Below are 13,120 nucleotides of genomic sequence, written 5' to 3' on the forward strand. Positions count from 1 at the left end.
CCGTTGCAGCTGAAAAGAGGAAATTGTAAAAACTTTGAATTTGGGCTCATCTTTCATCGTTTTTAAGAAATCTCAAGATGGAAGAGGCCAGGAGCCATTTGGTGAGCTGCATTTCTTGCTACATGTTCACAGATTTACCAGTGGAAAAGCCAAACTTCACATGCCACAAATGCAAGCTTGTGTCCCTGTTGGAGGAAAAGTTGCAAAATCTCGAAGAGAGGTTAGCTACGTTGAAGATCATTAAGGAAGGTGAAGAGTTCTTGGACAGAGCAGAATTATCTCTTCATGTTACAGAAAGAGAAGAAATTCGAAGTGCACCTGAAGAAACAGAGGAATGGAGACATGTGACCCAGAGAAGCAGGAGGATCAGGAGGCAGTCAGCACCCATACTGCTCAGAAACCAGTACCAGGCTCTCACGCAGGAAAACGATGAAGAAATACATCAGGATAAGACTTTGCCAACAAGCAGCAACCTTGTACGCCTTCAGAGTCCTCCTGGATGGAGAAAGAAAAATGTTGTGAAGAAGAAACGGAGAGTGGTGGTCATGGGGGATTCCCTGTTGAGAGGAACTGAGGCCGCTATCTGCAGACCGGATATAACTTCAAGAGAAATGTGCTGTCTTCCAGGTGCAAAAATTAAAGATGTGTCTGACAGGATATCAGGACTCTTCAGACCTACAGATGACTACCCATTCCTGCTACTACATGTGGGGACAAATGACACCGCAAGAAACGACCTGGAAACCATTTGCAGAGACTTTGAAGACTTAGGCAAGAAAGTGAAAGAACTGGGAGTGCAGGTGGTCTTCTCTTCCATCCTCCCAGTGGATGGCCATGGAACAAGGAGGTGGAATAAGATTCTGCAGGTGAACAACTGGCTACGTCGATGGTGCCGTCAGCAACGATTTGGATTTCTGGATCACGGAGTGATCTACTTATACGATGGACTACTTGCTAGAGATGGGGTGCACCTTACGAAGACTGGAAAGCATGTATTTGGAAGTCGCCTTGCTACACTTGTAAGGAGAGCTTTAAACTAGAACAACATGGGAAGGGAAGCAAAAGACCAGAAAAAGCCATACATCTGACAAATGCTATTGAGAACTCTGCTATTAGAAGTGGAAAGGAAGAACAAAGACGAAAGAATCTAATTAATAAAAATATTGGAGAAAGAGAAACCAATCACAAACTAAAATGTTTCTATACTAATGCACAAAGCATGGGCAACAAACAAGGAGAATTGGAACTACTAACACAGGAAAAGAAATATGATGTCATTGGAATCACTGAAACTTGGTGGGACAATACACATGATTGGAATACAAGACTAGAAGGATACAACTTATTTGCAAGAAACAGACTTGATAAACGAGGAGGGGGTGTCGCATTGTATGTTAGAAACGCGTATATCTGCACAGAGATTGAAGCTTCAGAGACTGGGAGTTCTGTGGAAACTGTTTGGGTAAGAATACAAGGACAGAACAATGGAAAGGACACCATTGTAGGCATTTACTACAGGCCGCCTTTACAAGCTGAAGATATGGATGAACTCTTTATGCATCAAATGGCCAAGTTCTCCAAAAAATATGACATAGTTGTCATGGGAGATTTCAACTATCCAGACATTTGTTGGGAATCTCTCTCAGGCAAAACTAACAGGTCAAGGAAATTCTTATCCTCTCTTGCTGACAACTTTATCTTCCAAAAGGTAAGGGAGAAAACAAGGGGAACTGCTACCTTGGATCTAATCCTTATAAACAGGGAGGAAATGGTTGAGGAGGTAAAAGTGGCTGGGACCCTAGGAGGTAGCGACCATGCTATTTTAGAATTTTGGATAACTAGAGGCGGAAGACCTGTGAAGACTCAGACGTCAAGGTTAGATTTCAGAAAGGCAGATTTTAAGGGATTCAGAAAGAGAATTGGAGGGATCCAATGGCTGGATATCCTTAAAGACAAAAATGTCCAGGAAGGATGGGAAATCTTGAAAATTGAAATTCTCAAAGCACAGTTGTTAACAATTCCGAAAAGAGGGAAGAATAGGAAGCATTTAAGGAAACCAGGATGGATGAACACAGAAAAAGGCAAATGCAATTCTAGGATGTATTAACAGAAGCATACAGTCTAGATCATGTGAAGTCATTATTTCCCTCTACTCCTCTTTGGTCAGACCTCATCTGGAATATTGTGTCCAGTTTTGGGCACCACATTTTAAAAAAGACATCAACAAACTGGAGCAAGTTCAGAAAAGAGCGACCAGAATGGTGACCGGTCTGCAAACCCTGTCTTATGAGGAAAGGTTGCAGGATTTGGGAATGTTTAGTTTGCAAAAGAGAAGACTGAGAGGAGACTTAATAGCTGTCTACAAATATCTAAAGGGCTGTCACATTGTAGAAGGATCAACTTTATTCTCATTTGCACAAGGAAAGACTAGAAGCAATGGGATGAAACTGAATGGGAGGAGACACAGATTAGATATTAGAAAAAACTTTTTGACTGTTAGAGTGATCAATGAGTGGAACAGGCTGCCACGAGAAGTGGTGAGTTCTCCTTCAATGGAAGTCTTCAAACAGAGGCTGGACAGACATCTGACTGGGATGATTTAGCGAATCCTGCTTTGAGCAGGGGGTTGGACCAGATGGCCCAGGAGGTCCCTTCCAACTCTACGATTCTATGAAGCGCGCGGCGTTAGCTGTGTTCGTTAGTTACCAGTGCGCTGATGCAGGGAGCTGGTAACTAACGTACACATCGGGTATCCAAGGGATGTGTGTCCCTTAGATACCCGATGTGTACGTTAGTTACCAGCTCCCTGCATCAGCGCGCTGGTAACTAATGTACACATCGGGTATCTAAGGGACGCCCATCCCTCGGATACCTGATGTGTACGTTAGTTACCAGCAGATCGCTGGTCTCCGGCCTGTCACACGCAGCGATGCCTGCTGGCCAGCGGGAGACCAGCGACCAAAGAAAAGTCCAGAGGTTTCCCAGAGCTATCAGCAATACCGGCAGGGGGGCCGGTCGCTGATCGCTGTCATACACAGCGATCTCACTGGTGAGATCAATGTTGTGTCACAAAACTTATGACTCAGCAGTGATCTCGCTAGCGAGATCACTATGTGTGACGGGGCCTTTAGGCTTGAGAGTAATTTCACAACTTACAAATGTAATTCCTAATTCCCAGTCATTCAATTACAAGTTATTTTTTGACAATTTCTTTACAAGTATTGATGCTCTGGTGATGCTGAAAAACAAAAATATCCAAGCTACTGGCACTATGAGAGAAAATTGCACAAAACAGTGTCCTCTTATGCCAAGCAAGGAGATTGAAAAACAAAAGTAAAGAGGATTTTGTGATTACCGGTTTGATAAAGCAAATAACATTCTTCTGGTGAAATTGAAGGATAATAAGGTTGTCACATTTGGCATGAACTTCAGCACAATAGAGCCTTTGTCAACAGCTCGTAGGTACTCTCAAAAACAGAAAAAACATGTCCAAATCTCAATGCTGCTGATGGTTCAAGAATATAATTCCCACATGGGGGGAGTTGATTTATTGGACCAACAAATCTCCCTGTACCGTGTCAGAATCCGTTCCAAAAAGTGGTGCTGGCACCTTTTCACTCAAATGATAGACATTGCCGTTGTCAACACCTGGAGGGCATATCAAAAGGCAAATCCAGAAGAAAGTATGCCACTGCTAAGTGTAAGGAGGAGGATTGCATTGGTCTATCTAAGCAAAAGAACACAATCAACCCCAAAGCGATATGGACCTCAACGGAGTAAACTATTAGGTGGCCGAGTTAGTGATGACGTCAGATTTGATCCTGGTAATCATTTGATAGAGCCAATTGCTACACAAAGAAGGTGTGTTTTATGTAAGAAAAAACAACCAGAATTTGCAACCGGTGTGATGTTCCCCTTCATGCTAAGTGTTTTGCTGTATTCCATTCCCCTAACTGAGTTATTTGGAGAATTTTGTAATATAATATTTTGAAAAAAAGTGCATAAACATATTGTATGCATAATAGTTTGTAAGCATTGTAAGCAAAAAATGCAAAAAAATAAAGTTGAATAAGTTCTATCTTTTCTGAGTTTTTGCTATCACTTTCTGCCAAAGTCCCAAAATTGGGACGCCCTTTTCTGAAAAATCCATACTTGTAAAAATTTGGCTAATTATATTTCTGATTCATTAGGACCCAAATCATTAAAAATCTGTCATTTAAAAAAAAAAAAAAAAGAAAATTGCTAATTTGGCAAGTAGTGAGATAAAACAAATTTGTGGAAATGGGAACAGTCATGGTTGGTCTACATTTAATGGGTTGGCTGTAGTGGAAGACGTGTACATCCCTAGTACACTATTTCTACTTTCATGAAATTTATGCCACTTTAGTAGTGTCTTCCAATATTTTTTGGAAATGTGAACTCTCCTGACTGGGTGTCCTTCTGCTGATTTGGGTGTAGTGGAAGACCTGTTGATCCATATTATACTATTTATACTGTGATTAAATTGATGCCACTTTGTTGGTGTCTGCCACTAATTTTTGTAAATACGTAGACTCCTGGTTGGGTCCCCTTCATGCATATTGCCTGTAGCAGTAGGCCTAGGAGAACAATAGGCCTCCATTTCCTTGGAGTCAACTACCTGTGTTCCTACTATCCTTAGATTTTTCTGACAATGGTAGTTGCGAAATTGATATTTGTGCCATCTGAGTGTGACTCAGCATGAAAGCAGGTTGAGCTGTTGTATGTGGTATCAGGGCTCCCAGGACAGCAGGCCTACACCGATCCCTCACCCACCTCGTCTTAATTTTCAATTGAAATTTGTAATGCTGGCCCAGACCACGATACCTCATACATGCTACAATTTGTACTGTGGGTGAATTGAGGCCACTTTCCCTGTGTATGTCCCTCATTTGATGTGTTTTGGCAGCTTTTGGGGCCGTTAAATGGTGTTGTGCATGCGTTTGTTTTTGCCTCACAGTGACTTGAATGGCGTTCGGCGAATCTTGCAAATTCGGTGATCGTAATCTGAACCGAACATTTAAATATTGGCTCATCTCTAGTAAGCAACTGCTAATTTTTTTTTTTGACTGTGCAACATCTCTGCACACAGAACAATTTCACCGCCACTAAATGACAAGTTTAGCTATGGCGTGCTGAATCACATTAGCAACTGAAAAAATAAGATTTTGAATGGTCTACTCGTGCATGGAGCACAATTGAAGCAATACACAACACACTTCTATGAAATGTACCCTGCTGTCTTTGTCTGTGGACTTCAATAATGGCACAAGGAGCAGCCTCTCTCTGCTGTAATAGTGACAAAATGGCACTAAAACAAGATGTCCACTCATTATATAGTGAGAGACATGTGAGTTCAGCAGCCAATGACACAAACCGCTGTGTCTGGACATTGGGGGTGTTTTCTGCACCTTGATTGGCTAGCCACAATGTGCACAAATAAAGTTAGAAAATAATTTTTGTTTACAAGCACTCCGCTCCTCTGAGCTCTCCCCACTAGAGTTGAGCGACTTTTGGTTTTTTAGGGTCGCGTTTCGTTTCGTGAAACCCGACTTTTCCAAAAGTCGGGTCGAGCAAGATCGTCCGATTATAGGGAAAAGTCGGGGTCGTACCGAAACACGAAACCCAATGTAAGTCAATGGGGAATAAAAGTTGGCAGTGAGAGGAGGACAGGAAACACACCAACAGTGCCCATTTGAATGCCAAAAGCGTCAATTCTTTTTACTTAAGCTTGTCAACCTTAATTAACTTCATAATACAAGTTACGCACTGAAAAATGGGGGTTATTTGGCTACAGTTGTGGGGGGGGAGGGCTGGCTCCAGGTTTTCGTAGGCCCTGGGCGAAAGAGCTCCCCTTTAACACATACCACAACTCATCATGCTCCGATACGGCAGAGAAATAGCGGTATAGTACAATGAAAAATACTTCACTTTTTACATCTCATGACGAGGCCCATCTATTTCTCCATACAGAATCATTGGTCCCATATAATGTTTGAAACAGTATATGATGAGCTCCACATAATGCTACAGTATATGTTGGTCCCCATGGATGAAGCTCCACTGTCTTATGGGCCCAAATAATGCTCCAAACATAATGGGCCCCATTTCTAATGCTCTAGTGTATAATGGGCCCTGTAAATGCTGCTCCAGTGTCTGATGTCCACCTTTGGAATGTTCCAGTGTATGGTGCTCCCCAAAAATTGCTGTCCCAACATTGAAAACAATCAAATAAGTCTCCTCGCTAGGGAATCCCTGTACTTGTCTGGACTCCTCGTCGTCCCCATCTTCCATCTCACTGCACAGTATTTCAACTTTGCAAGTGCTGTGATCCTGAGCAAGCAGGAGGGGCCCACTCGTTGGCGACGGCACTGGCACAGGGCCCCTGATAGTACGGTGGTGTGTCTGATGGCGGGTGGGCGGAACCTGCACTTTCATCTGCAGCTTCCTCTTTGTCACCGTGTAAGATGGAACTGTATATGGGAAGGGTAACCTGAGTTTCATCAGGGTCAGATTCAGGCCGTGTAGCGTGCGAGGGGAATGTAGTGGTCTGGGTCAATGTACCAGCAGATTCATCAAGCAGTGGCTGGGCATCAGTGCACTTGTGTCGCCCCCAGGAGTACGGTCGCCACAGTGGCATTACCTTCTTCCTAGGGAGTGTGATGTCATGCTTGGGAGCAACGAACGATCTCTCTAGCAGGTTAACTGATTGGGCAGCGTTATTCCCACGAGTCATGACCCTCCAAACAGCGTTCATGAAGGCAAAGTGTTTGTTTTACGTGGGCAGTATGGTTGCAAAGCTGAACCTTAAAGGAATGTCCAGAAGGGCACCACCAGGAGTGGAGCCTACGGTTAAATTCGACTCCACCTGGGAAACCTCAACCATGCCAGCTACAGAACAGATGCACACATTGCAAGCTTAATTCCGTTAACGAACGAGACTCCGTCATACCCCGCGGTCCGAGTCCGGCTTACTAGAGGGACACGTGAGGCTCTGGCACATGAGATTGGCCAATAAGTGGTGTGTCATGCCCTTACATGTCCGTGGCTGCATGTGCGCTACACTGAAAAGGCCAGCGTTTGTCGCTTACAGGTGCAGATAACCCGCTGAACAACGTTAGCGATGGGGATCACTGATTACAATTATTACCCGCGAACAATGATTTCCCAGTAAGTGCAGGTCAACCGCAGTTCCGGAATTAGGCCTAACCGTCATTCCTGAAAAAATGAAAAACTTACGTATGCAAACCACAGGTGCTGTAGCTTGCTTAACAGCTCGCCAGCCGTTCTCACGCCCAGTATGGATTACACGTGATTGCACAAAGGTGAGAAAGGGTACCGTATCCCCAGATAACATGTATGGATAGCGTACACATTCAAAATATATGTCTATACATCAGGAGGCAGGCTCAGACGGTGTTAGGCCCAATATGGATTGCACGTGATTGCACAAAGGTTAGAAAGGGTACCGTATCCCCAGATAACATGTATGGATAGCGTACACATTCAAAATATATGTCTATACATCAGGAGGCAGGCTCAGACGGTGTTAGGCCCAGTATGGATTGCACGTTAATTGCACAAAGGTTAGAAAGGGTACCGTATCCCCAGATAACATGTATGGATAGCGTACACATTCAAAATATATGTCTATACATCAGGAGGCAGGCTCAGATGGTGTTAGGCCCAGTATGGATTGCACGTGATTGCACAAAGGTTAGAAAGGGTACCGTATCCCCAGATAACATGTATGGATAGCGTACACATTCAAAATATATGTCTATACATCAGGAGGCAGGCTCAGACGGTGTTAGGCCCAGTATGGATTGCATGTGATTGCACAAAGGTGAGAAAGGGTACCGTATCCCCAGATAACATGTATGGATAGCGTACACATTCAAAATATATGTCTATACATCAGGAGGCAGGCTCAAACGGTGTCAGACACAGTATGGATTTGACAGCCCAGACTACACAGCGGAGGAGCAGGGAGAGGTAAAGATTGCAAATGCTGGGGCCCTGCCCAAGCAAGGGGGGCCCACTCGTGGGCGTCGGTACTGGCACTGGGCCCCTCATAGTACGGCGGTGTGTCTGACGGCGGGTGTGCACCACCAGCGTCAGAGACACTTGATTGCACTATGAGGGACCCTGTGCCAGTGCCCGCGCCCAAGAGTCGGCCTACCCACCTGTCCAGTGCAACAGCACTCGCATGGTGCCGTGCGCTAGGTGGTGACCCCGGCCACGGGGGGGAGGCAGCACAGTTAGGGAGTTTTAGAAAGTGGCATATGTTGATGTTGGACATTCAGCTGATACAAAAGGTGAAATAGGTCAAGTCCCAGGAAGAGGTGGACCAAAGCAAGCCATTTTTCTGTCACCCTATGTGTCATCAGGGGAAGGTGGGACAAAATCCTTGGAAACCCATGCGTAGTTCATTTTAATGAAGGTTAGATCATCCACATTTTTGGTTGACAGACGGGTCCTTTTTTCTGTCAGGATTGATCCAGCTGCACTGAAGACTCTTTCCGATAGCACACTTGCAGCTGGGCAAGCGAGCTCCTGTAAGGCATATTGTGCCAATTCAGGCCAGGTGTCCAGTTTAGCGGCCCAATAGTCAAAGGGGAATGACCTGTGTGGGAGAACATCGATATGGGAGGAAAAGTAGTTTGTAACCATAGTTGACAACTGCTGTCTCCTGTCACTTTCCATCGATGCAGTATTACCAGTTGTGTGAGCGGTACTTGAAAAATCAGTCCACAACATTGTCATGAAACCCCTGTCTCCAACGCCACTTCTGCTGTGTGCACCACGAACACCTCTGCCAAGCTGCCCCCGGCCCGTACGGCTCGTGTGAGAACCATCACCGCTGCTGTGTGCTGGAAATGCCTCAAGCAACCGATTTACCAGAGTTGCTTGTTTATTAGCCAATATTAGGTCAAGGTTCTCCTGTGGCATGATGTTTTGTAATTTGCCTTTATAGCGTGGATCCAGGATGCTGGCCAACCAGTAGTCGTCATCGTTCATCATTTTGGCAATGCGGGGGTCCCTTTTTAGGATCTGCAAGGCATAATCTGACATGTGGGCCAATGTTCCCGGTGTCAATGATGCACTGCGAGTGCTGGTTGGAGGAGCACTTTCTGGCAAATCCACATCCCTCCAGTCACACACAAACCCTGTACCAGACCTTGCCACGCCAACATTTTCACTTGCCCCACGAGATGCATCCTCCTCCCCTAAGTAATCATCACCATCATCCTCCTCCTCCTCTTCTTCCTCCACCTCGTCCAGGAGAGGTCCCTGAGCAGACAATGGCTGAATGTCATCAAGGATTCCCTCCTCCTCATCAACATTGGCTGCAGAAGCCTGCTCCTTAAGGTGCGTCAAAGTTTGCATGAGCAGACGCATAAGTGGGATGCTCATGCTTAGGATGGCGTCGTCTGCGCTTACCAGCCGTGTGCATTCCTCAAAACACTGAAGGACTTTACAGAGGTCTTTCAGCTTCGACCACTGCACACCTGTCAACTCCATGTCTGCTCTCAAAGTGCCTGGCCGTGTATCCTCCCACAAATGCATTATGGCCTGCCTCTGCTCGCACAGCCGCTCCACCATGTGCAGGGTGGAGTTCCACCTTGTTGCAATGTCGATAATGAGGCGGTGGTTGGGAAGGTGGAGCAATCGCTGCAGCTTCTGCATACGAACGGAGTGTACAGGCGACCGGCGGATGTGCGCGCACAGTCTTCGCACCTTCTGGAGCAGGGCTGTTAACTCCGGATAATTTTTGAGGAAGCACTGCACCACCAGGTTCAAGGTGTGAGCCAAGCAAGGTATGTGGCTGAGTTTTGAAAGGGCTATGGCTGCCACAAAATTACGGCCGTTATCACTAACTACCTTGCCTGCCTCAAGATGTACACTGCCCAGCCATGACTCAGTTTGTCGCTTCAAGTACTCGGCCAGCACCTCGGCGGTGTGTCTGTCGCCCAAACACATCATCTGCAACACAGCCTGCTGACGCTTTCCACTAGCTGCTCGATAGGGGGACACCTCGTGTGCAACAGTGGCAGCTGCAGATGGAGTGCTCATACGACTGCGCTCTGTGTACGAGCTTTCGCGTCTGGAGGAGGAGGAGGAGGAGGGTCGAACGCCTACAGCCAACTGTTTCCTATACCGTGGGCTAGGCAGCACTGTCCCACCACCGCTGTCCCCTGTGGACCCTGCAAACACCACATTAACCCAGTGCGCAGTGATGGACACGTAACGGCCCTGGCCATGCCGACTGGACCATGCATCAGTTGTGAGGTGCACCTTTCCGCTCACTGACTGCTTGAGTGCATGGACAATGCAGTCTTTCACATGATGGTGGAGGGCTGGGATGGCTTTGCGAGAGAAGAAGTGGCGACTGGGTAGGTCATAGCGTGGTACTGCATTGGCCATGAGTTCGCGGAAAGCTGTGCTTTCCACCAACCGAAAGGGCATCATCTCAAACGAGATTAGTTTGGCAATGTGGGCGTTCAAACCCAGTGTACGCGGATGAGAGACTGAGTACTTTCTTGACCTACTCATAGTGTCTGGGAGGGTGAGCTGGACTTGAGAGCTGCATATGGTGGAAGTAGCGGTGGACAGGGCGGACTGAGAGAGGGTTGATGATGGTGATGGAGTTGGTGTTCTTTCTGATGGCCTAGAATCAGTCTTTCGTTGATATAACAGTGGGATTCCCTGACTGCTGTGGCCTTGCAACGACACCTCAACATTTGCTGCTGTGCTAACCGGTGGGCTTACAGTGGGGGGGAAACAAAGTAGCGTTGCTGACTACCTTCGTTGTGATCAGTTGCACATGTGGCACTTGAGGTTTGGTGTTGTGTCCACGCTTGCAAGTGCATGGTGTTTAAATGTCTAAGCATGCAACTGGTATTCAAATTTTTCAGATTTTCCCCTCGGCTAAAGGTATTTGCGCACTTCTTACAGATAACCTTGGCCTGATCATGAGGATTTTGTTCAAAAAAGTGCCACACTGCACTCTTCCTACTTTGGCAGACATTTTGCGGCCTAGCACGCTGTGATCTTTTGACCCTCTGGTACAAGCTGTCCAGCAACTCTTTTGATTTTTGGAACCTGTCTTTGGAGTGCTCCGGGCCTGCCAGATAACAGCTGTTGCGATGTCGATGTCTGCTGTGGATGCTCCTCATCTGAGCTATTGGAAGCAGCACCCTCTTCCCCCAATGGATGCCAATCTGGGTCAACAACTGGGTCATCCATTACCTCCTCTTCAATGTCATGTGCACCTTCCTCTGTGTCACCGTGTATGGTGGTATAGTGTGCGGGAAGGGGCACCTGAGTCTCATCAGGGTCAGAATCTGGATCTGTACACTGCGAGGACAATGTAGTGCTCTGAGTGAATGTACCAGCAGAATCATCCATCAGCGGCTGTGCATCAGTGCACTCCATGTCAGATTCATCTTGGCCTGGGTAATTCACCATTTGACTTGATAATCCAGGCATGGTATGTGAAAACAGCTCCATGGAGTAATCAATAGTATGTCCTGCGTCATCCTTCAATCTTGGTTGGGGTGAAGGACACAAGGAAAGGTGTGGTTCATGAACATGAGCCTCCAATGACGACTCAGTGCTATTACTTTTTACAACTGAAGAAGAGCAGACGATAGAGCTGGAGGCTGAGTCAGCAATGTAAGACAAAACTTTTTCCTGATGCTCTGGCTTTAAAAGCGGTTTGCCAACTCCTAGAAAACTAAGCCTTCGAAGCCTTATGGAGCCAGACGATGACGCAGGCTCAACACCTCCTGCATTCGGTCCTATTTTGCTCTTGCAACTACCATCAGATCCACCACCAACACCATCATTACCAGCTGCCAACCCCCGCCCAATTCCATGGCCTCTTCCACCAGCCTTCCTCATTTTTGGTAGAAATGTGGACAAAATCCAACAAACTATATAGTAATGTAAAAGAAGGTACAAGGTGTCTATAGGACAGGGGAGATTTTGAATTTCTGCTCACACTAGTGGACACTGGACACTTTTGGATTTTGTGAGGCCCACTGAATATCTGAGCGCTATGTCACAGGCTTGATGGCACAGCTGTGACCAAAGTGACTAGAGGATAAGTGAGATTTTGAATTTCTGCTCACACTAGTGGACACTGGAAACTTTTGGATTGTTTGAGGCCCACTGAATATCTGAGCGCTATGTCACAGGCTCGATGGCACAGCTGTGACCAAAGTGACTAGAGGATAAGTGAGATTTTGAATTTCTGCAGACACTTGTGGACACTGGACACTTTTGGATTGTGTGAGGCCCACTGAATATCTGAGCGCTATGTCACAGGCTCGATGGCACAGCTGTGACCAAAGTGACTAGAGGATAAGTGAGATTTTGAATTTCTGCAGACACTTGTGGACACTGGGCACTTTTGGACTGTGTGAGGCCCACTGAATATCTGAGCGCTATGTCACAGGCTCGATGGCACAGCTGTGACCAAAGTGACTAGAGGATAAGTGAGATTTTGAATTTATGCAGACACTGGACACTTTTGGATTGTGTGAGGCCCACTGAATATCTGAGCGCTATGTCACAGGCTCGATGGCACAGCTGTGACCAAAGTGACTAGAGGATAAGTGAGATTTTGAATTCTGTAGACACTAGTGGACACTGGACACTTTTGGATTGTGTGAGGCCCACTGAATATCTGAGCGCTATGTCACAGGCTCGATGGCACATCTGTGACCAAAGTGACGAGGATAAGTGAGATTTTGAATTTCTGCAGACACTTGTGGACACTGGACACTTTTGGATTGTGTGAGGCCCACTGAATATCTGAGCGCTATGTCACAGGCTCGATGGCACAGCTGTGACCAAAGTGACTAGAGGATAAGTGAGATTTTGAATTTCTGCAGACACTTGTGGACACTGGACACTTTTGGATTGTGTGAGGCCCACTGAATATCTGAGCGCTATGTCACAGGCTCGATGGCACAGCTGTGACCAAAGTGACTAGAGGATAAGTGAGATTTTGAATTTCTGCAGACACTTGTGGACACTGGACACTTTTGGATTGTGTGAGGCCTACTGAATATCTGAGCGCTATGTCACAGGC

The sequence above is a fragment of the Dendrobates tinctorius genome, unplaced genomic scaffold (assembly GCF_039654945.1).
Source record: "Dendrobates tinctorius isolate UK_male_01 unplaced genomic scaffold, ASM3965494v1 ptg000133l, whole genome shotgun sequence".
Taxonomy (NCBI): domain Eukaryota; kingdom Metazoa; phylum Chordata; class Amphibia; order Anura; family Dendrobatidae; genus Dendrobates; species Dendrobates tinctorius.